The sequence below is a fragment of the Empidonax traillii genome, unplaced genomic scaffold, assembly GCF_003031625.1.
Source record: "Empidonax traillii isolate 1590-97213 ecotype Southwest subspecies unplaced genomic scaffold, ASM303162v1 scaffold208:size1045274, whole genome shotgun sequence".
Lineage (NCBI taxonomy): Eukaryota > Metazoa > Chordata > Aves > Passeriformes > Tyrannidae > Empidonax > Empidonax traillii.
The window spans coordinates 519078-539431 of NW_020955401.1; positions in this window are offsets into that span (position 1 = coordinate 519078).

Consider the following 20354-nt stretch of genomic DNA (forward strand, 5'->3'; position numbering starts at 1 on the left):
GAGTAGAACAAACAAAACACCAATCTGCTTGAAGTTAATGCAAGAAATGAGGAAAAGGCTATTTAAGATACAGTTAATCATGTTTCTGGTACTTTTTTTAATGGAGACATTGATTATACACTTTTCCATGTACTCAAAATTTATGAGGCAGACTTAATGCAGGATTCCAAAAATAATAAGCAGAAGTAAAAGCTTAACACTGGTGTCTTCATATACAGTACCACCTTGTATGTATTCTAAAATCAGTAAGCTGAACTAAGCGCTTAGTGGTTTGTCTGGAATAAAGAAGTCAAAAGCTAAAATTCATACTGGACTGGAACTGGATGGTATATTCTAACACTGCTGTACCACTTTACAAAGCAACGTTTGGAGGGGCTGATGAGCAGACTGATATACTGTGTATATAGGATTTCTACCTTGTTGTATGCCTTTTTTCTACTGAAGAAAATAGATTGCTTAGAGTGGGTATGTTTTAATACACCTTTTAATTTCACTCTTTTCAAAGTAAAAAATGTGATCTGTTAATAATAAAAGATTGTGTTCTATACCCATCTGTATTTTGGAGCTGTTAAAGCAACTGAACACCCATTGACCAGCAGCAGCATGTGTTTAATGATCATGGAATCATAGCATGGCCTGGGTTGGAAGGGACCTTTAAAGCTCGTCCAGTTCCAACTCCCTTGCCATGGGCAGGGACACCTTCCACTAGTCCAGGTTGCTCAGAGCTACATCTTGAGTTTTAAGACAGTTCACCCACTGCAAGTAGATGGTGAAGCCACGCTCGTGCCAATACACGGAGGTTACAAAGCAATACCCCTGCTAACAGAGCAGGGCAGTCCCAGCAAGCTCCTAAAGCTGCTCAGAGTGAGGCTTCTCATTAAACAAACAAAACTGTAGTTTTCCTACCGCTTCCTTCAGCTTCTTTTGAGACCAGTAAGGTGGTCATGTTTCATTAAGCTGTGCTTAATCAGTCTCTCATTATAGCAAATGCAACCACAGACCACTTGGCCTCTCAGCACTGTGCTTAAACCCTTGGCCTGGCCTAACACACACCATTCCCTTCTGTTCCAAAGTACCCTGAACAGTGAGACTTGAGATACTTTAATTCCAGTATTTGCCTAAACTGCAAAAGAGCTGTAAGACCAGGGGACAGCAGACTTGCACCTCGTAATAAAGGTCGTTCACACCAGCAAGGCAAGGGGAAAGTACACTTATAAAATGGTTTTAAAGGAGCTCCAGCACTGCTTTGCTAGTACATTCCTTCAGTGCCTAATAATAATAGCACATTAGCTTCTAATTAAACATGAGGCCACACTCATGAGTCTTTGTTTCCATGCTGTCTTTCACAATAACAGGCACCAGCTCTGCATTACATAGAAGGCAACACAGCTGGCACTGGACAAAAATACAGCCAAGGGATTGCAATGACATGCTGCCACTGTTGCAGTGGGTATTTGTCTTTGTGAACTAGCCATCCTTGGGGGCAGGAGGGGTGAATGGGGGTGCTAAATTAGCACTAATGCAGCAATTAGGAATTGCTGTTTTGTAAAGGTCTCCTACGGGTGACTTTTCTGGTTGATTGTGCATCCTTTAACTTTGTCCAAGTCCTAACTGGGCTGTTGACCTGAAGCTTAAAGGCATTGCTTTGTCTCCTTCCAATCTTAGGTGTGCCCTTCAAAACACCCTGCAGGCTTGGGAGGAGGGTTTGGCAGGTGGTGATTCCATGGAGCTGAGCCTTGCTCCAGGTCCCCTGTGCTGCCTAACTGCTCCCATGCATCAGACAGGGCCTGGAAGATGATCATCAGCACCTCTTGCTCACCTCCAAAATCAGGCAGAGGCTGCTTGCAGGGCTTTTGTGCACACCGTGCCAACCTGCTCCCTTAGGGCTTCTGACCACGGCCCCAGGTGGCTCCTTCAGCCCAAAGAGCAACGAATGTCAGGAAATAAGATGCACTGAAATGGCTCTAGTGACCATAACCTTCACCTTTTCGTCTCTAGACATGATCTTTCAGCCTGGCCTCTGCCCACACACCTGTGGCAGCACCGTCTGGGTTCCTGCCAGCACGCACTGGTGTCAGCTCCCTGTGCAGGAGCCCCAGCAACGAGGAAGGTGCCTCACACCATCCCCATTCCTCACTCCTCCATCCCAGCCTCTGCCTCCGGGGGATAGCACAGCCCCTGATGCATTACCTGTCTTTGCAGCAGTTCGTTCCCAGCGCCAGGCAGCTTTATTTACCTGCTGCTTAGCACGGGGCGCTCAGCGCCGTGTTCCTACAGGCCTCGGGAGGACTCAACAAGCCTGCGGTTCAAACACGCTGCTGGGCCAAGGGGAGGGAATTGCTGGGTGATTGCAAAGAGGCCCGGAGGCAAACCTCAGCCCTCTCGTTCCTGCCTCATCTCTTGCACCACCACCTTGGCTCCGCTCGACAGGGCTGCAAGAAAAACAAGGCATGTGGGAGCTGCTCTGCAAGGTCTCCCTTAGCGGAGAAGTTGGGAGCAGCGGGGATATCTTCTCTCCTCTACGCTCCTTGAACCCCAGCTGGGTGGCATAAGGTGCAGACTGGCTCATGGACGTCCCCAAAAATGCCAGGAAAAGTCTCTGGGTGCCCCAGTGCTCATGGGGTGCAAACCTGTGTTACCTCCCTCCCCAGCGGCACCCGGGCTAAGCTGCTAATCAGATCCTGTTGTCCCTGTGCATTAGGGAGAGGGCATCCAGCCTTTCCCCTCCTTTAACTTTCACCAAGCAGTGTTCATTTCGATGTGTTTCTTTGAAGGAGACCCACACAGGCAAGGGAGACAGAGCAGTGGGCTTCTTTAACACACAAGTCCTGGGGCCAGGGCTTTGAGGGAAGATGTTAGCTGCGCTTAGCCTGTCCTGTTCTTGGGCCAAAACCGCCCACACGTGCACCCAGGTCCCTGCAAGAAGCCTTTGACCACTTTTGCAACACCAGTTTGGTACTGCGGAGGGATAGATCATGCACTGCCTCCCCCTCTCCCTGCTCCTGGGACGCACTTTAATCCAGGGCTGTGGCAAAACGCCAAACACAGGTGCTCCTACAGAACCACTGAAACACTGAGGTTGGAAAAGACCTCCAGGATCATCGAGCCCAACCATTAACCCAGCACTGCCAGGTCCAGCACCGTTGCCGACCCGAGCAAGGGAGAGATTCACACCCCAAAGCGAGCGCTGATTAAGCAGGGCAGGGTAAGAGCACAGGAAGCCCTTTCACAGGGGAGGCGGCGCAGGCAGATCCCAACACGTCTGGCTGCTGTGGCTGCTCAGCAGCTGAACATCAGGGGCTGCTGGCACAGAGTGGTGGTGGAGACAGGGGTGGGGAGGCTGTGCCCCGGGGAGGTTGGCACGGCACCTGGTTGGGCTGGGAAACACTCGCTGCTGCACCGGGGAAGTCCTGAGCTTACAGGAAACTACTCGGCAGGCACTTGAGGAAAAGAAAAAAAGGGGGTTAAAATCAGTGCTGTCACCAGATTATTTACCTGGTGGTTTTGAAATGCTGTGGGAGAGGCTTTCAGGCTTTGCTCTGAAGTGATGCAGAGCAAAGACCATTTAAAAGCTAATAAAGAGCAGTTTGTGATCTGTGCAGAAACACCTTGTCTGCGAGACTCGAGTAGAAACATGCAGAAGCACAAGACACATCCTACAGCTGTGGCAATGACAATGGGAAAGATGCTCTGCCCTCTCCCCTGCAAGAGCAAGTCAGGAGCCCGTTTGCTCTGCCCCAGAGGCACAAAGTAACCCTTGACCGTGACAGGAATAAGGGCCATGGGCCAACTCAGAACATGGGCAAGGACAGAAATTTGCCTGATGAGTCCCCCCCCCCCCCGCCCCATTCTCCATGACCTGATCGGATCAGAGGAAATAAACCCTGGCAGAGCCAGTTTTCACATGAGTTCATGCCCTGACCCTGCCTCAACAGGGACTGGGTCCAATACGCTTCCCTTTTATCTATTTAAATAGGATTGCTTCTCCTAGTCCACTAACAGGCAAAACATGCCAAGTCCTGTGCTGCGTTACTGATGTCTGCCATGTGTTTTAAAACCCCCAGTGAGCCTGGCTTTGCCCCAGCACCACCTTGCTCTTAGCTAGGGGCACTGTAGGAGGTTAGGCAGGCCACAATTATAACTGACATTGGGAACTTCTATCACAGATTCTGTATCCAAAAGCACACGTGCACTGGGATTTAGGCATTTGCAAAATCAAAGTCTAGATGTTTTTCTGTGGTGAATATAAAGGCTGGTTCAGCCTAACCTGAGTCCCTCTGCCAGTCTTGGCAGCTCACCAAAAATCTGCAACATCTCTCTTTAAAAAAAAAAAAATTTAAGTCTAATCAGCAGACTAGTTCATCCCAATTTGAAGAAGATACCAGATGCAGAGCAGCAAAGGACCACTGACCACTGGTGAGCAGCCAGGGCTTTCTGTCTCCACTTGACCTAAATCCAGATTCGGATGGTGGTTTATTAAGGAAAGGCAGTACTGCTCCATTGCTCACCAAGCCAAACCACTCTCAGGACCATCCCTGCTCTCCCTTCACCCTTTGGGCTTCTGACACATTTGTGAGTGCACCAATTCCCAGTGAAGAAGTTTGTTTTAGTGCAGCAAACCAGGCCAACCAGTGCAGATGAAGACAAGCTCTCTGGCCACAGCTACAACCCGCAATGTGCACCTCCCTCCCTTTCACCAGGGCAGCGTTTTCTCTGCTGAAAAGGTCCCAGCTCTAGGATGTTCCCAAAAACAAAAACCTTTGCAGAGCTGGTAACCAAGGGGCTCGCTTCCCATCTTAGTCTCTGAGGAGGGAGAGAGGTGCAGAACTGCTCTGGGCATCCCCTTCCAGGGCCACAACAGTGCCAAAGACACAGCCCCAGACACGCTTTCAGCGCAGCACCTTCTCCCTTTCCTTCCCAAAGGCCTGCCAGGACTAGGCAGCTCTGCAGCAGCCCTCTGCCCTGGGTGGCACTCGCTCGGCGTGTGCCGGCACGCACCGCGCCACAAGTGGCTCCGGCTTCACCGCCGCTGCCTTTCCATCACGGGAGAATCCTGCCCAGACGGGGCTGCCTGAGGTTTGCCAGCCAGCTCTTTTGGCAAGGAGGTGGCGTTGCAGATGCCACTGGGCTTCATCCATTCGTTTCTCCTCGTTAGCAACCCAAACAGCTGCCCGAGCCAGAGTGCAGCCCAGCAGTGAAGGCGGTGGTAATTAGCTGTGCTGGCAGAGCACCCAGCAAAGCAAAATGGATGGGGAGTCTTCGTGGCTCAGAACCAGCCACTGGGCAGGCTGAGGCCTCCCTGATCCTCCCCTTCCTCCCTCTGAGCTTCCCTCACCTCTCAATTAGTTTGCTCCTTCCTGGAGGAGTTAAAAGAAAAAATAAGCTAAAAGGCCAAGAGATGTGGAGGAACACAATGGCTTCTCCCTGCTGGCACAGGCTTGTGCCTGGAGGGGGTTCCCTGTTTATCCACCCCGGGGTGCGTGATGGCAGCTGAAAGGCAGGGGTAAAGCAGGGCTGGCTTGGGGTCAGGCAGAGGGTGCAGGTCCTCAGCAGCAGCACGGCCAGGCTCACCCTTGGAAAGGGACTGTTTTGTTTCCATAGTATTCGGGGGGCAGTGGGGCTGTGCCAGCCCTCCTGACAGTCTCTCTAGCCTGGAGCAGGCCAAGAAAAGGTGCTGCACGGGAGGCTGTCATTCCCTTAACAACAGCAACCCGTTTCCAAGGGGTTTTATGCATCTGACTCCCATTAAAACCAGAGGGACGCCGACCCAAGGGACTTGGCCAGCACTGCGCTTGCTGCCTGCAGGCGTCTGGAACCGCTCCTTCAGCTGCCACCTCCTCTGCTCCCTCCTGCCCCACATCTTACCACCTTGCTGCCTCTCTCCAGCTGACAGCTCTAAAGCATCTAGAAAAAGGCCTAAAGTCAAGTTGTTTCCATGTAAAATCCCTAGAACTGTGCTCTGAGGTGTGCCACAAGGTACCCCTGTGCATGCCTTTAGTTTGTCCCCGCTGCGAGCTCCTGGGCAGGGCCCTCCCGGTGTCACAGGTTGGCACCAGCATCACAACAAGGCAGTGGGGCTTCCCAGAGGAGGATACAACCCACTGATCAGCCCTGGCAGCGCTGTGTCCCTGCTGCTGTTTGCGAGCGATTACCAGGGACATGGAACAGGGTGAGGCTGGGCGAGGTAGGAGACCGGAGGCAACAGGGACGGGATCTCGGGCTATCCCAGCTTTTCAGTGTGGCTCTTTCCTCACTGCCATCACAGGGCCATGCCAGGTGCCCGTGCATGTGCTCCTACCTGCACAGGCACACGCTCCTGCCAACCTGCACACGCAGGTTTGCAGCCACACACACGTGTCTGCTCCCTGCCCACACAGCCGGGCATGCTCCTGTGCATGCACGGTCACGTGTGCAATGGCCATTTCTTGGTTTTATGGTGGAAATTCGCCACTTTTCAAGGTTCCCCCATCACCACGTCCGCCAAACTCCCCCCCAGCCCAAGGCACTCACAGACAGGTCTGTCACTCTTTGCTTTCAGAAACAGATTAAAAAAAACGAGAAAGGAGATGGCAGGAGGGCATCGCTGCTTGACCTGATCCCACTACCCTCTCAGTCCCACAGAAGTTTGCAGCTCTTCCCTTAAGCTACTCCATTCCCAGCTCCCTGTGGTCTGTCAAAGCACGTGGATGGCTAAAAGTTGCCTCAGGGTGTGTCCCCTGAGGCTGCCGAAGGTTCTAGTTAGACACACCACAGCACTGCCACAACCTGGTCATTTATTTCCATGGGATACTGACGCTGTCAGAAAGAAATCAAATCCCACCTGCAAAAGAAAGAGGAAGCAACATCCAATTGCTGAGCCACGAACAAATGTTCTTCACAACAAGTGCATGGCATGGCATGGCATGGCATGGCATGGCATGGCATGGCATGGCATGCTTGTTCCCAACCCAGTAAACACAACCTGGATCAGATCAGCATTCCCCAAATTCAGTGTTTTGCCTCATGTTAAAAGCCCAAGGAAGAATCGAAACATAATCCTCCTCTAAACAGTTAGGAAATACAGTGTTCATAGGGAAAACACCTTCCACATCCCAGGCACTTATCACAGTGGTCACATTATCTGTAATAAATATTTCAATGTTTCCAGAATCCAATACTGTTCTTAAAAGTTACCATTTTAAAAAATATTTATATATACATATTTTTATACATATTCACACATAAATATATTTGTGTGTGCATACATATATATATATATATATATATATATACACACACACAGAAAAACCCTGGAAAGTATTTATTTGATCAGTCTAAAGACATGCTGCCTTTGGATTCTGGTTCCACCTCCTGTTGTGACAGCATAAGTTACCTTTATCTTCTCTCTAGCAGTCACATGAGACATGGGATACAAACTCTTGCTGATTCCTCTATGATGCTCCTTGTTGACAACAGCTCCAACCCCATCCCATCCTAACAACCCAAATCCAAACCCAGCTATAAGGACTTGGGTCCTTACAGAATGGTACATGAAGCTGCTGCTCCTGCATCACCAAAAACACAAGGAGCTGCAAGTAACTTACTTACTTTTGACCTTATATCTTTGCAGTGGTTTACAGTGGTTTATTTATGACAGGCTGGATGGGGCTCTGAGCAACCTGGTCTAGTGGAAGGTGTCCCTGCCCATGGCAGGGGCTTAGAATGAGATGATCTTTAACGTCCCTTCCAACCTAAGCCAGTCTATAATTCCTCCCCTTGCCCTCCAGCTGCCTTCTTCCACACTCTTTTTATTACTGTTGCTCCACTAAAGGGCAGTCTTTGGTCTTCAGAAAAGGTATTTAACAAGTATTTCTTACATCCATTGCAGACACACAGTGTAGGTGATCGGTTGCAGTGCTAAACTGCTTTTTATCAAGCCTCTTCCTGCCCTTCTGCTGTTTTCTCAGGTTTGTTCCAGGCCCTAAATATGTTCCAGATGAACAAAATTCACCAGATACCAAGATGCAAAGGGCAAAAACTTCCAGCCAAGCCGATCTCCTGGCCTGCAGCAATGTTAGGTTCATGTATCTCAGTTTAAATGTCCCCTTGGCCCTTCCTGATGCCTGGTGGGTGCCAGCGGCTCCATGCCAAGCCCTGGCCACTCCTCACCAGCCACGCAGCCACCCTGACGTGCCAGAGGATTATGGCTTCCTCGAAGGTCTTGAGAAGCTTCAATTATCTTCCTCAATCAGATACTGGAGCTCCTGTGCCAGCAGTGAGGGATGGGAGCAGACCTAGCCACAGTGAAGATGAGCTCCCGGGCAAGGCACTGCATTGCCTGCAGGGAGGGTGAGCCCCAGCACCTCTGCTCTCTAGAAAGTTTAATTTCTGGAAAGGCACAGGCCAGCTCTTAAGAGATGCTGGTGCTTGGGGGGGCCAGCTCTGCTGCTCCCCTACAAGAGGATGGGATGTGGGTGAGCCTGAAGGGGAAAGTCATTGCTGCTGCCGGAGAAACCTGCCCAGAATCCCAGAGCCAGTTTTTGGGTTTGGCTCCCCCTCTCAGTGCTTTTAACTCCTTGATGCCCTCCCTGAACAACTAATCCAATCCTCTTATGTTGCCCAAAAGGCACTTGGCCGACAAGCAGTGAAGTTGAGATGTCAGTGCAAACACGCCTGTTGCCAGCAGAGCTTGGCTGCAGATCCGAGTTGTGACACGATTAATACGTAAAGAGGATATAAATATCATGTTGTGACACACATAAGATCACCAGGTTTCCACCGAATATGTTACTGTTGAGGAGCCAAGAAGTAATCCTTTAACCACGGATTAAATTTAGTGCTGTATGACATCCCATCATTCAATCAAGCCATTAAAAGAACCCAGGGCAGGAAGCTATCCTTGTTCCTCACCAGAAATGCTCACATCTGGCTGAGATTTTTTTCCTAACATACATGCAGATGAGAAGTTGTGAGGCTTCCCAAGGAATGGCTGCTCTCAGCTAGTGCCTGCTTTGTGTCTAGGTTATGTTAAATGCTGATCCTTTGTCTGAAAAAATGTCATTAAGCTGCAAATGTATCTGTCCTGTCTTTCTTAGACTCAGTCTTGGCTGCAAACTTCACCCACCAGACCCTACAGGCAGCTCCTAGATGGCTGCATTTGGTGCCCTTGAAAGCAGCAGCTGCCAGGGGTGCTGTCCTGGATGTACTTCCCGGGCACAGCAGATGTGCCCACATTCACCACACATGCCAAGGGCCCAGCCTGCCCTTCTCTTCCTTAGGTGTGCCAGCTGCCCCTGGAAGGCTGCTTAAGCCTGTCCTCATCTCCTGCTCCTCTTCTGGGCTCTGCCCTTTGAGCTGTGGTGAACCAATGCATCCAGAGCTGAAAGGTGAGTCCTCAGTGACTCACAAGGCAGGGGGGAGGGAGGGAAATGAACACAATGGACAGGTCCTGTGTTTTTTTTCTCTCACCTCTTTATCCTGCACTGTGGTCTCCAGAGTTTGGAGGCAGCAGGTGCCTGTTTTGTGGGAGTACAGCTGCCAACATCCTGTGTAACTCAGCCTACCTGTTGCCCAGCCAAGTCACTACAGGTTTTTTCCCCTCTCTTCTTCACCTATGATGGAGGTCCCCAGAGATCCTTCATTCACTTCCTTCTGCCTTAGCTGGGCCAAGTTATTCTCTCTCTCTACCAGCAGCAAAATGGGGTGAGACACGGCAAATTTAGGGAGTCAGTGAAAAAGAAAACCAACTCCTGAAACAGAAATGTGGAGGAAGAGGAAGAACATCAATAAGAGAGCTGGAAAATAAAAAGCACATTGTGGAATTATGCAGCATCCCAGTAAAGAAATCAGTTATACAACTACCTGTGAGGGCACCTATTTGCATTATTCATAGGGCATTAATTACACAACGCCTAATGTTTCTTTTTGAGTCTTTGCCATTACAGTTCAACACCTGCAGCAGGTAACTCAGCAGCCCTTTGCTGCCCCTGCTCCCCCCAACACAGTCTATTCAGTTTTCTCCTCCTGCCTAATTATGACAATTACTTTCTTATCCTCCTCTTTTATTTCCCTTCACTCTCATTGTTCGAGCCAGCCATTACAGCTCTAAAGTTCTTGTACCAAGGTTGCTCTCTGCAGACCCCACCCAAGCCTGCACCATGACATCACCTGGTGTCAGGTAACAGCTGAAATCGGCTCTCCACTGGGTGCTTTTCTGACATCTCCTAACAAAAAAGGAGTTTGTGGGTTTGGTTTGTTTTCCTCCGACAGCCTCATCTCTCCGTGGCCTCCTCTTACCATCCTTTGCTGTTCAGCACAAGCTGGATGAAGGCGAATGGGTGGCCTCAGAGGCTGTTTCAGAAGTGACAGGGATCCCAAGGAAGGGCTCAGCTGACCGCCTGAGCACAGCATTCCAGCTCCTCAGAGCTGAAATCCACGGCACCGAGTGTCTAAGCGCCACTGAAGATTCACCCACAACCCTCCCACAGCAGGACCGGGCAGCCCCTGCAGCGTGGGCTCCCCTCTGGCACATCCCAGACCAAGGGGGACTGTACTCAGACAACAACCACGAACTTGTTTAACAATTAATTATTGAGAGCACCAACAAAGAATCAGAAGAGCCCATTTGAAACTGCTAGATATACATGACCAAGTCAGAGCCTAATAAAACAGGGGAATAGGGCTAGTCAGCAACACACACACACACTGTTGTTTAGGTTATTCATTAAATATAAGCATTCATAGCCAGGTAGAATGCAGCACACCCAACTTCAGGTGTCCCATAGGCTTGCAAGCGTGCCGAGGCTCTCCTAGCAATCCATGGAGAGAAAATGAGGAAAACCCAGTGTGTTTATTCACCCCACCTTTCTCAGTCACAGAGCTGTGCCTCTGGGTGAGCTGAGTGCCCTGCGCTGACCAGACAGGGAGAGGCCAGGGGAACTGGGCTGGCCAAAGGCAGAAGAGCCAAATCCCACCCAGACTGCTCCTGCTTTGTTGTTAAAACAGCCCCAGGAAAGGCAAGCAATGAACAGCTCCTAGGATGTGCCTCAGGATATCACTGGAGCTATGAGAGGGTTTTGGTCTAGGAGCTGGAGCACTGGGCTCATGAGTGTGTCTTGAGGGAGGAAAAGGAGTTTGAGAATGGCAGAGCCAGGAATCTCCTCTGATGGGTCCTCCCAAGGTGAGTGCTACTTGTGAGAGGCTGCTGTCAGAGCTCATTGTTTAATAGTTTGGGCTGAGCTGACCAGGCCATTGGGCTAGCACTAAACTTAGAGTTATTCTCATGGACACAGAGCTGAGTCCAGCACTCTGTTATAAGCAAGGACTAAAGACCTACAGTAAGCACTGATGTCTCCAGGGGTTGTTGGGTCACCAACCCCTGAGCTTGTGGTACTTTGCTGAAGGTGTCACCTGCAGCCCCTTTAGGATCCCATGAGAAGGACTCATGTCAGAGAAATTCATGAACTGTTTTCCCATGTTGGAGCAGGGAAGGAATTTGAGGACTCTTACCCAAGGACAAAGGAGCAGCAGAGACAACATGCCATGAATTGACCAGAACCCCCATTCCCTGTCTCCCTAAGCTGCTGTAGGGGAGGAGATAGAGAAAAATTGAGCCCAGGAAGAAGGGATGGGAGGTGGGGGAGAGGTATTTTTAAGATTTGGGTTTATTTACTCATTACACTACTCTGATTTGATTGGCAATCAATTAAGCCAATTTAAGCCAATTTTCCCAAATCAGGTCTGTTCTGCCCGTGAAGGTAATCAATGAGTGATCTCTCCCTGCCCTTATCTCCACCAATGAACCTTTTGTTATATTTTTCTCCCCCTATCCAGCTGAGGAGGGGAGTGACAGAGCAGCTTTGGTGGGCACCTGGCCTCCAGCCACAATCAACCCACCATATCAGTACAGATGGGTCTGAGAAAATTCAGAGATGGATCAAACACGGCCTAAACATGAAGGACAAGGCAGGGGGACAACAGGGATTATCAGCATGTACTTTGGGCTATTCTACTAAGGCCAGAGTCGAGGTTAAGAACGACAGGATCACAAGAAATAACCTGAGGAACGTTGCCTGGAAGATGAATGCAGGCCAATGGTCGTCATAGGCACAAGCAGCTTCCAGCCTTCCCAGGAACACTCAACTGTTTCCATTTATCCTAAAGAAAGACCCATTCAGCATTCCTGGCATCAGCCTCACAATCAGTTATCAGCCAAGCTTGCCACTCACTCCTCTTCACAATGAGGGCAACTTCTGCTTTTCTGAGACCTAACACCCACCTTGCCCCTTGTCTTAAGCCTAGTCCATAATCCTGTCTGCTTTTCTGCTGTAGTTTCCTGTACCTGAGGTGCAAACCGTAATACCTGTTCAATGAGTTGAATCTGGCCCAGAACAATCAACACTGGATCACACCAGCTTGTTTTAGCCTTGCGGAAAAAATCTCATCCCACTTCTGAGCAAATCAAAGCCAATTTGCCTCCACATGATGCAACCCTTATCTCAGCCAGACAGGCCCTGCAGATGCTTATGTTATATCAAACTCTCCAGCTTTTGCTCTCAGCGCTCTAGTCCAGTGATATTGAGCTGAACCTAAATGACTGATGGCCCTTTTACCCCAGGTGATACCACCTCTTCGATTTTACAGGACTGCAGGAACCAAGGAGAAATTAACAGCTCTTTGTGAGCCTTGTTGAGCTCTAATAATAGGGTGATATCCTTGCTTACAGACACAGACACAGCAGAACAGGACACAAAGCCCGAGAGGAGATCTTCAGCCCATGCTAAACCAACCCCTAACCATCACACTTTCTGCCTAAACAAATCAAAGGGTGATGCTTTCCCTCACTTTTGCTTGTTTAGCCTTGCAGGCACATGAAATCCAGAGGAGGGACGTGAAGTTGTTAAGAGGACTGGAGCACCTGCCCTGCAAAGACAGGCTGAGGGCTGTTCAGGCTGGAGAAGAGAAGGTTGCGTGGAGACCTCACAGCACCTTCCAGTGTGTGAAGGAGCCTACAGGGAAGCAGGAGAGGGACTCTTCATCAGGAACTGTAGTGACAGGACAAGGGGGAATGGGTACAAATGAAAAGAGGGGAAATTTAGGTTAGATATGGGGGGAAAATTCTTATGAATGTGGTCCCACGTGGTCCCTCAGACAGAAGAGCCTCAACCCCCCCACCCACGTGGCACCAGTGCTAATCAAAGCCCAAAGGCAGTGGAAACGCCCCAGAAAGCTTAGGGCAGGGCCAGAGCTTTCATTCTACAGGAGCTGAGGAGTTTCCTGTTTTACCATGAGGTAAATCTCGGGGCCCGGGATGGGAACCTGCACGGCGTCCTCAAGGGATTAATTGTTTTTCATAAGGGTGATGAGGATCCTCTACTAAGATGAGGGAAAGGATTAGGAACAGCAGGGTTTGTGGAGCCCAAGTGATTAGAAAAGCTCACAAGCAGGAGGAGGGCTGGCATTAAGGTGAGCAAATGACTTGTGGGCTATTTTGGGATGAAGCAGAGACTCCTACATTTGTGTCCATGGGCACACACTTAATGCTTGGTTTGGAAGAGCCTGTTTTCCTGCTGTGATTGTCCCAGTGGGAAGGCAGGAAGGGAGCTGGTGTTGCTGTTGGGGTTATTTAGCCCTTCTCACCATCAGAGTGAGCACTGTCCGGCCAAACTCACCATCGGCTCCACCCGTTGGGCCTTCCCAGCTCCAGCAGCAGAAGTCCACACTGACTACCCTGCCCAGAGCCACCAAACCTCAGCAGCTCCAGCATCTGGTGTCTCCTAATCACCCTCTGGCAACCAGCAGCCTCTCACCACAGCTGCCAGCAGCCCTCTATTGCATATCAAAGCAGGAGGACAGGGCAGGATTAGGGATCAAAACAATACATGGGAGATCCCAGTCTGCTTGTGAATCACTCAGCGCTTGGAGGGTAGGATTAGAGATGGTGCCACTGGAAGCCAATAGCTCCTGCTTTTTTTGGAGGGGGGCAGGGAGAGTTTGCTGGGATGCTACTCCATGGCACAGTCATTTTTAAATAGAGAGTTGGCACTTTAGCCCAAAGTCTTCGCCAAGTGATAAATCCTGCAGATTTACATAAATACTGGTGTCAGTCTGGATGGCTTCTGTGTAACTGTGGGGCATGTGTGCATCTCCTGGATATACAATAGCAGGAGCAAATAACTTAATAGGTCTGTTGTGAGTAAAGCCTGCTTCAAAGGCTGGAGCTGAAGTCCTGATTAAGAAAACCGAGGGATGAAGAGCTTAGCTGATTTACACATCTTGCAACACCTCCCAAGGTAGAATGAGGGCTGCTGGTAATAGCAGCAAGCGTCTCCTGGTTTGTCTCGGGGCACAAATTGTTCTCCAGACAAACACAGGCAAGCCTAGAACTGGGCTTAATATTAGGGAAGGAGACAACTGAAGAACCTCTTTATTGTTGTTTTCTCTTTAGCTTGGAGCATTACAGCCACTGCTGCCCTGGCAGGAGATTGCTAAAATATTCAGCACTCGCTGCCTGGCTGGTGCCTTGGGTTGATCAGGTGCTGCAGTCAGTGCTCAGACAGCAGCTCCTTTTCACTCAGGCCCAGGAGGTCCATGGGGTTCAGCTCAAGTTAACACCAGAGCCACCTGCCCTCACCAGCATCACCTTTGCTCCTCAGTACTAGCACCTGAAGGCGCAGTCCCTCCTACTCCCATGGTACCACCCATCCAGGCTTTTTGTCCCTTGTTCCTCATCCCTTTTTACCCCGTGCTGTTCTGCTGCCCAGGCATGTCCTGACACCCACTAGGCAAGGTATATCCTCTACAGAGAACACGTACAAATCATTAGGGGAATTGCTTGGGAGCTATGACTGCTACATACCACACATAGTGCTATCCCCCCCCCAACCCCCACTCCTCTAACAGCAGATAATGGCTTAGATGAGATCTCTGAATTTTTCCATTTCCAATTAATTCCCCTTATAAATGTGCAAAATTTTTTTTAAGCTACTAACTGAAGCTTTGTCTTCTTTTTAAGGTCATTGTTATCTATTAGAGTTGTAGAACCTCTATTGACTCTGAATAATTGCCTTGCTGCTTCAGGTTGGCATTATTGGAAAGGCTATTGAACACAAAGCATTATGAACTATGGCTTATAAAATTTACATTTTATTACAATAGTCTTTCACATGAGAGGTACCTCTACCTCCTCTATGTGCCCCTGTCCACCTTCATGTGCAAATGTAATGCTCATGAATTTTAATAGATATTGGAAATGCTCACTGGAATGAGAACATGCTCTTTTCACTGGCCACAAACACAATGTGACAGCACTAACATTTTTTTCCACCCTGCTCACTTTTTTTTTTTTTTTTTTTTGATCCTGGCTTCTTATTTAATAATAAACCAGGCTGTGAACACACTGACTCATCTCTTGTTTTCTCAAAATAGTGAGAAGTTGTATTTATTTTTTTTTAATCAGTAACTACCTGAGAGAAAGGAATGCCTCATAAGATAAAGGCATTTAATTAGTTTGTTTGCTGTTAAGAAAAATATGTAGGTGGATGTGGGCGAAATGCCAAGCCAAAGTGGTCTGGCTTTGCTGACAGTTCAGCAAAAGAAAAAAAAAAAAGATTAGACGTCATGGAAAAAATTACTCCCTGAACAGGAAAAGCTGGACGTGGCACATATTTCTCTTCATGATCCAGCTTTGTAACAGTAAAAGGAACCACTAGCATTAGCTAACAGAACATGCTTAGGGCGTCAGAGGGCTGCAAGACAGTAAAGGTGCAGCTGAATTGGAGGGCTTTGGTAATTAGGTGGGATTTCTTTCAAATATCTTATTTTTCACTATTATTAATATTATTATAGCCAAAGTGAGTACTCCAGTGAGTATCCCCAGACTGCTCAAAGGCCAACACGTCAGCAATGCTGAGGGGCACTGTGAACCTTTGGCTACAACGTGCACGTCTCGGAGCAGCCCCAGACATTAGGATACTCTCATTTCTAACCCAGAGTGCTGTGCAAAGCAGGATACCTTTGGTAACCAGGTTAGCAAACAAACAGCACCGTATCAATCAGCCCAATCTTGATTTTAATGCTTTTCACATTCCTGCGGACCGCGAAACACTCAGGATACAACGTGCTGGAATCCCAAAACACAAACAATCCCAGAGAGCCCATAAAGGAGCACAGGTCTGTTCAGAGTTTGGCCATCCTTGCTGAAGGCTAAGTTTGCCACTGGGCATCCCCTGTACTCTGTTCACAACTGGATCTTTCTGGTCCGTTTCTGCCAAGGAATTATTCCCCACACTTGAGTTTGTGCCACATCCTGAAGTGGGATCACACCTGTCTGTACCAAGCTCCTCTCCAGGGACTGCAGGGCATTTCAGACAAAGCCTTCCAGCTGGCTGCTACCTCAGGAAAGTCTACCAGCATGTTTTGGATACAGTAGCTTAGTGCCAGTCATCCTTTACCCTTTAGACTTTTGTCCCAGATAGCGACCAAACACCTCCATACCTTTCCTGAAATCCACGATTCTTATCGTGGTGACCTGGCTTATTGTATGATCACTCAATTAACTCCCACCTTTGGATTGTTCAATCAGTTTCTATTAATCAGGACAGATACTGAAATAGCCAGTCCATTATTAGCTGCCTCCCATTTCTGAGATGAGTTGTCTCTACGCTCCTTTGTTCCTCCTTATGTTGGAGGAACTTGGCCACCCAACTGCTTGTCCTGTTGACCTTCTTCTGGTGACCTTTGGGAGAGTGAGAAGTCTGCTTACCATAAGGTCCCACCCCTCAAACAGTCATGGGACTGAAAAAAAAATCACATCCATCCCTTTCCATACTCTAGGGGTCTGTTACAGCACATTTTATAACTGAAGGGTTTGTGTGCAGGATTTGTAGGGAACTCTGTGGGACAGTTTTTCCACAGCCATCCAATCCAGGTGTGTGTATGTGAAGGACACATTTGTACAAATGTCTCCAGGACAAAGTGAATGCAGAGGGAGGCATACAGTCTTGAAGACCAGGTCCAACATTTCCAGCAGCTGTTAGTGATGGCACAGGGACCCGCTGGATGGAAGAGAATGGAAATATGACCAGAGAGAATTTACATCAGGTCACAGACCATGAATAATGAGCAGACTGAGAGTTAAAAATAACTTAGCAGGTGGATGATCTGCTCCCCAATCAGCAGAGAGAAACCTGCCTGTCATCCTTACTTCTCCCACAGCATCTTCCCTTGCATACAGTTATCCCATTACAACTTCCATTTTCCCCGTGCCTGGGCAAGAATTCCAATTTGTGCCCTTGTGCAACTCTGATTTCCTTGGGAGACAGGATGGGAACTCTAGCTAAATAGACAGCACCTGGCTCAGCACTTCTGGCTGCTGAGCCAGTAACACCAAAGGTAATGCCCGCACCACAGGCTAGAAGGGTGAGACTGTGCCTGGGAAGCCACAGCTCGGGCACCAGCAGCAGCTCGTGTCCCCCAGCACGGCACCAGCAATCTTCCACGCTCCCAGGCAGGGTTTGCAACTTGTTATTGCACCCTGCACTGCCATTGCATCAGGACTGGTGTCAGAAACACCTTAAACCTCAGCTGGTTACTTTTCCTTTCAGGGGTGTTGACAAGAGAAGGGAGAAAGGAATAAGATTAGTTCTGAGTATTGTCCTCCAAGAGTAATTGGAAATTAAATCTTAGGTTAGTGAATATGTTTTAGCCAATCTGTCTCCCTAAAATTGAGGCTAAAGGCAACAAGTTCTGCCTACTGCATCCACATGGCTTGGCTGGCTGCTGGCATAGCCATCATTTTGCAATGTATTGCCTGTGCCCACACCAGTGTGGACCTCCCTCCTCTTCTCCCATTGCCATCCCCAAAGTGATGAGCTTCTCCTTCTACCACAACCACAGGTGCTGTTTTCCACCAGGGAGTATATCTGTGCATACACAGCTCCCATTGCACAGGGCTAGGGCTGAACTATTTCCTTGCTAGGCTGATTTTGAAAGCTGACTCTCGAGCGCAGAGCTGTGAAACCTCCTGTGAGACCACAGGGCAACTTCCCCAGCACAACACAGTGCCCTGCAAAGTCCCACCTCTGTTCCTCATCCCTTCTGTTGGTATTTGTCCAGCCTTCATTTCCACTCTTTTGTCCCAAAGGATGATCCTGGACTCCCACTTCCCAATTCATGGAATGGTTTGGGTTGGAAGGCACCTTAAAGCTCACCTCATTCCAAGCCCCCTGCCGTGGGCAGGGACACCTTCCACTAGACCAGGTTGCTCAGAGCCCCATCCCCAACCTGGCCTTCCAGGGATGCAGAATCCACAGCCTCTCTGGGCAACCTGTTCCACGGCCTCACCACCCTCAGAATAAAGAATTTCTTCCTGAACCTACACTCTTTCAGCTTAAAGCCATTTCCCCTTGTCCTGACACTCCATCCCCTGCTGAAAAGTCCCTTTCCAGAGCTCTTGTAGCCCCCTTAGGCAATGGAAAGAGCCTTAAGGTCACCCTGGAGCTTTCCCTTCTTCAGGCTGAACAACTCCAACTCTCTCAGCCTTTCTTCAGAGGAGAGGTGCTCCAGCCCTGCGATGAACTGAGTGATGATAGTCTGATGATAAGGAAATGCAGACTGGTGTGTGCTACTGCAAGAGACACTGGGATCCAGGAATCCTGAGTGGCCCCAGGTAAGGAAAAGCTTTCTCACCCCGCTTTATCTGAACAAAAGCCTTTCCCCTCCACTTTAGTTTCTGCACTTTCCATGCTCAGACCAGCTTAATCTTCGGTGCACCCACATACAGCTTTTAGCCGTGTCATTAAGCCTTTGTAGACTGCAGCAGACACACACCACATTATGTGAAAAATACAGGAATTAATGTAATTGTTTTTAAACAGGGCACAGTCTCCAGCAATAATTAAATACTTAAAGGAAAAGGTATGCATGGGAGATAATGGTAGGAGTATAAAAATGTAAAATGCAAAAGAACACGAATTTCTGGTTAAGGGGAAAAAAAAAAATCAAGAGAAGAACCCTGAAAAAAATCTTCATTACATAAAATGACTCCAAAATAATTCATTACATTTTTGTTGTGAAAATTGATATAATATAAATGGATTTGAGGACTTAAAAAAAATCCCTAACATTCTGTATTTCTGTTCATTTGAATAGCATACTTTGATGCTTATAACAAATCATATATTTACCTTAAAAAACCTTAAGTAGTCAAATTGGCTGATCAGTTGTTGGAATCAACAGAGTGAAAGGAAGAGTCAAAAAGTGGAAACTAACATTAAAGAGAAAATGTTTCTCTTTGCCAGCACACAGTAGGATATATTTAAAATGCCAATTAAGAAATAGAACAAGAACGACGACTTAATTTTTGTGAAATGCTAATTGATGTGAATGTAAATTCTGAGCAAATTACAAGTTTTGCCCTTAAAATAACCATCCCAAACCCACTTTGAAAACGTCACCCCAGCTCCTCCCATTTTCCTCAATACATCTGCTCTGCTTCCCCAGCGATGATGTGGAGGAGAATGGTTAATTTTCTGGCCATGAGAGACGTGGGAAGTGTTTTAAAGGTGTAAGGAAGCTCAATAGGAGATGCAGCGCTGATGAAAAGAGGAATGAGAGAGGTGACAAGACTGGAAAATGTATCCCTTAGGAGAGAAAAACTGACAGAGTAAACACAAAGGAGTAGTGGGGAATGGGAAGCCAAGTTAACAGGCTGTGAGCAACAGCGAACATTTCCAGTGCTTGACTCTTACAGGAGCAAGTTCAGGCTCAGCTTTCACTCGTGTCTGTCTCCCAGGCTGAAAACTGAGTGACCTAATAACCAGCACATTTCCTGTACAGTTCACTTGGGAACAGCATCATTTGCTTATCACCAGAGCTTTTATTTAGGCTCCGAGTAATAAGCTTGTCAGGTAAGTAGGACAAAGGCACTTCTTGAAACACAAGTATTGATCCCGAGATATCCCCCTCCATAGAAGTTTACAGTTAAATATTGACATACAGAAAAGAAGCTGAACCTGGAACATTTTTCATTCCTTAAGTTATTTTCATCCCTTACGTTATTTTCTTCCCTTATATCACTTTCTTACTGTCATTGAAACATACTTGTGTTCTCTTAGCTCATTTTTTTTTGCCCTAAACAACAGGCTTCTCCTGTCTGTTCACCTGCATCCACTGATTGGAAATAATAAAAACCTTCTTTCCATCAACTGCCAGGCAAAGAGCTGTGAGCCCACGGACAGAGCTGGATGACTTGGCTCCTATATACATGGACAGCTTGGGTTTAGGGGAAGAAAAAGGAAAGAATGAAAGAAAGAAAGAGAAAGAAAGAATGAAAGAAAGAAAGAGGGAAGGGAAGGGAAGGGAAGGGAAGGGAAGGG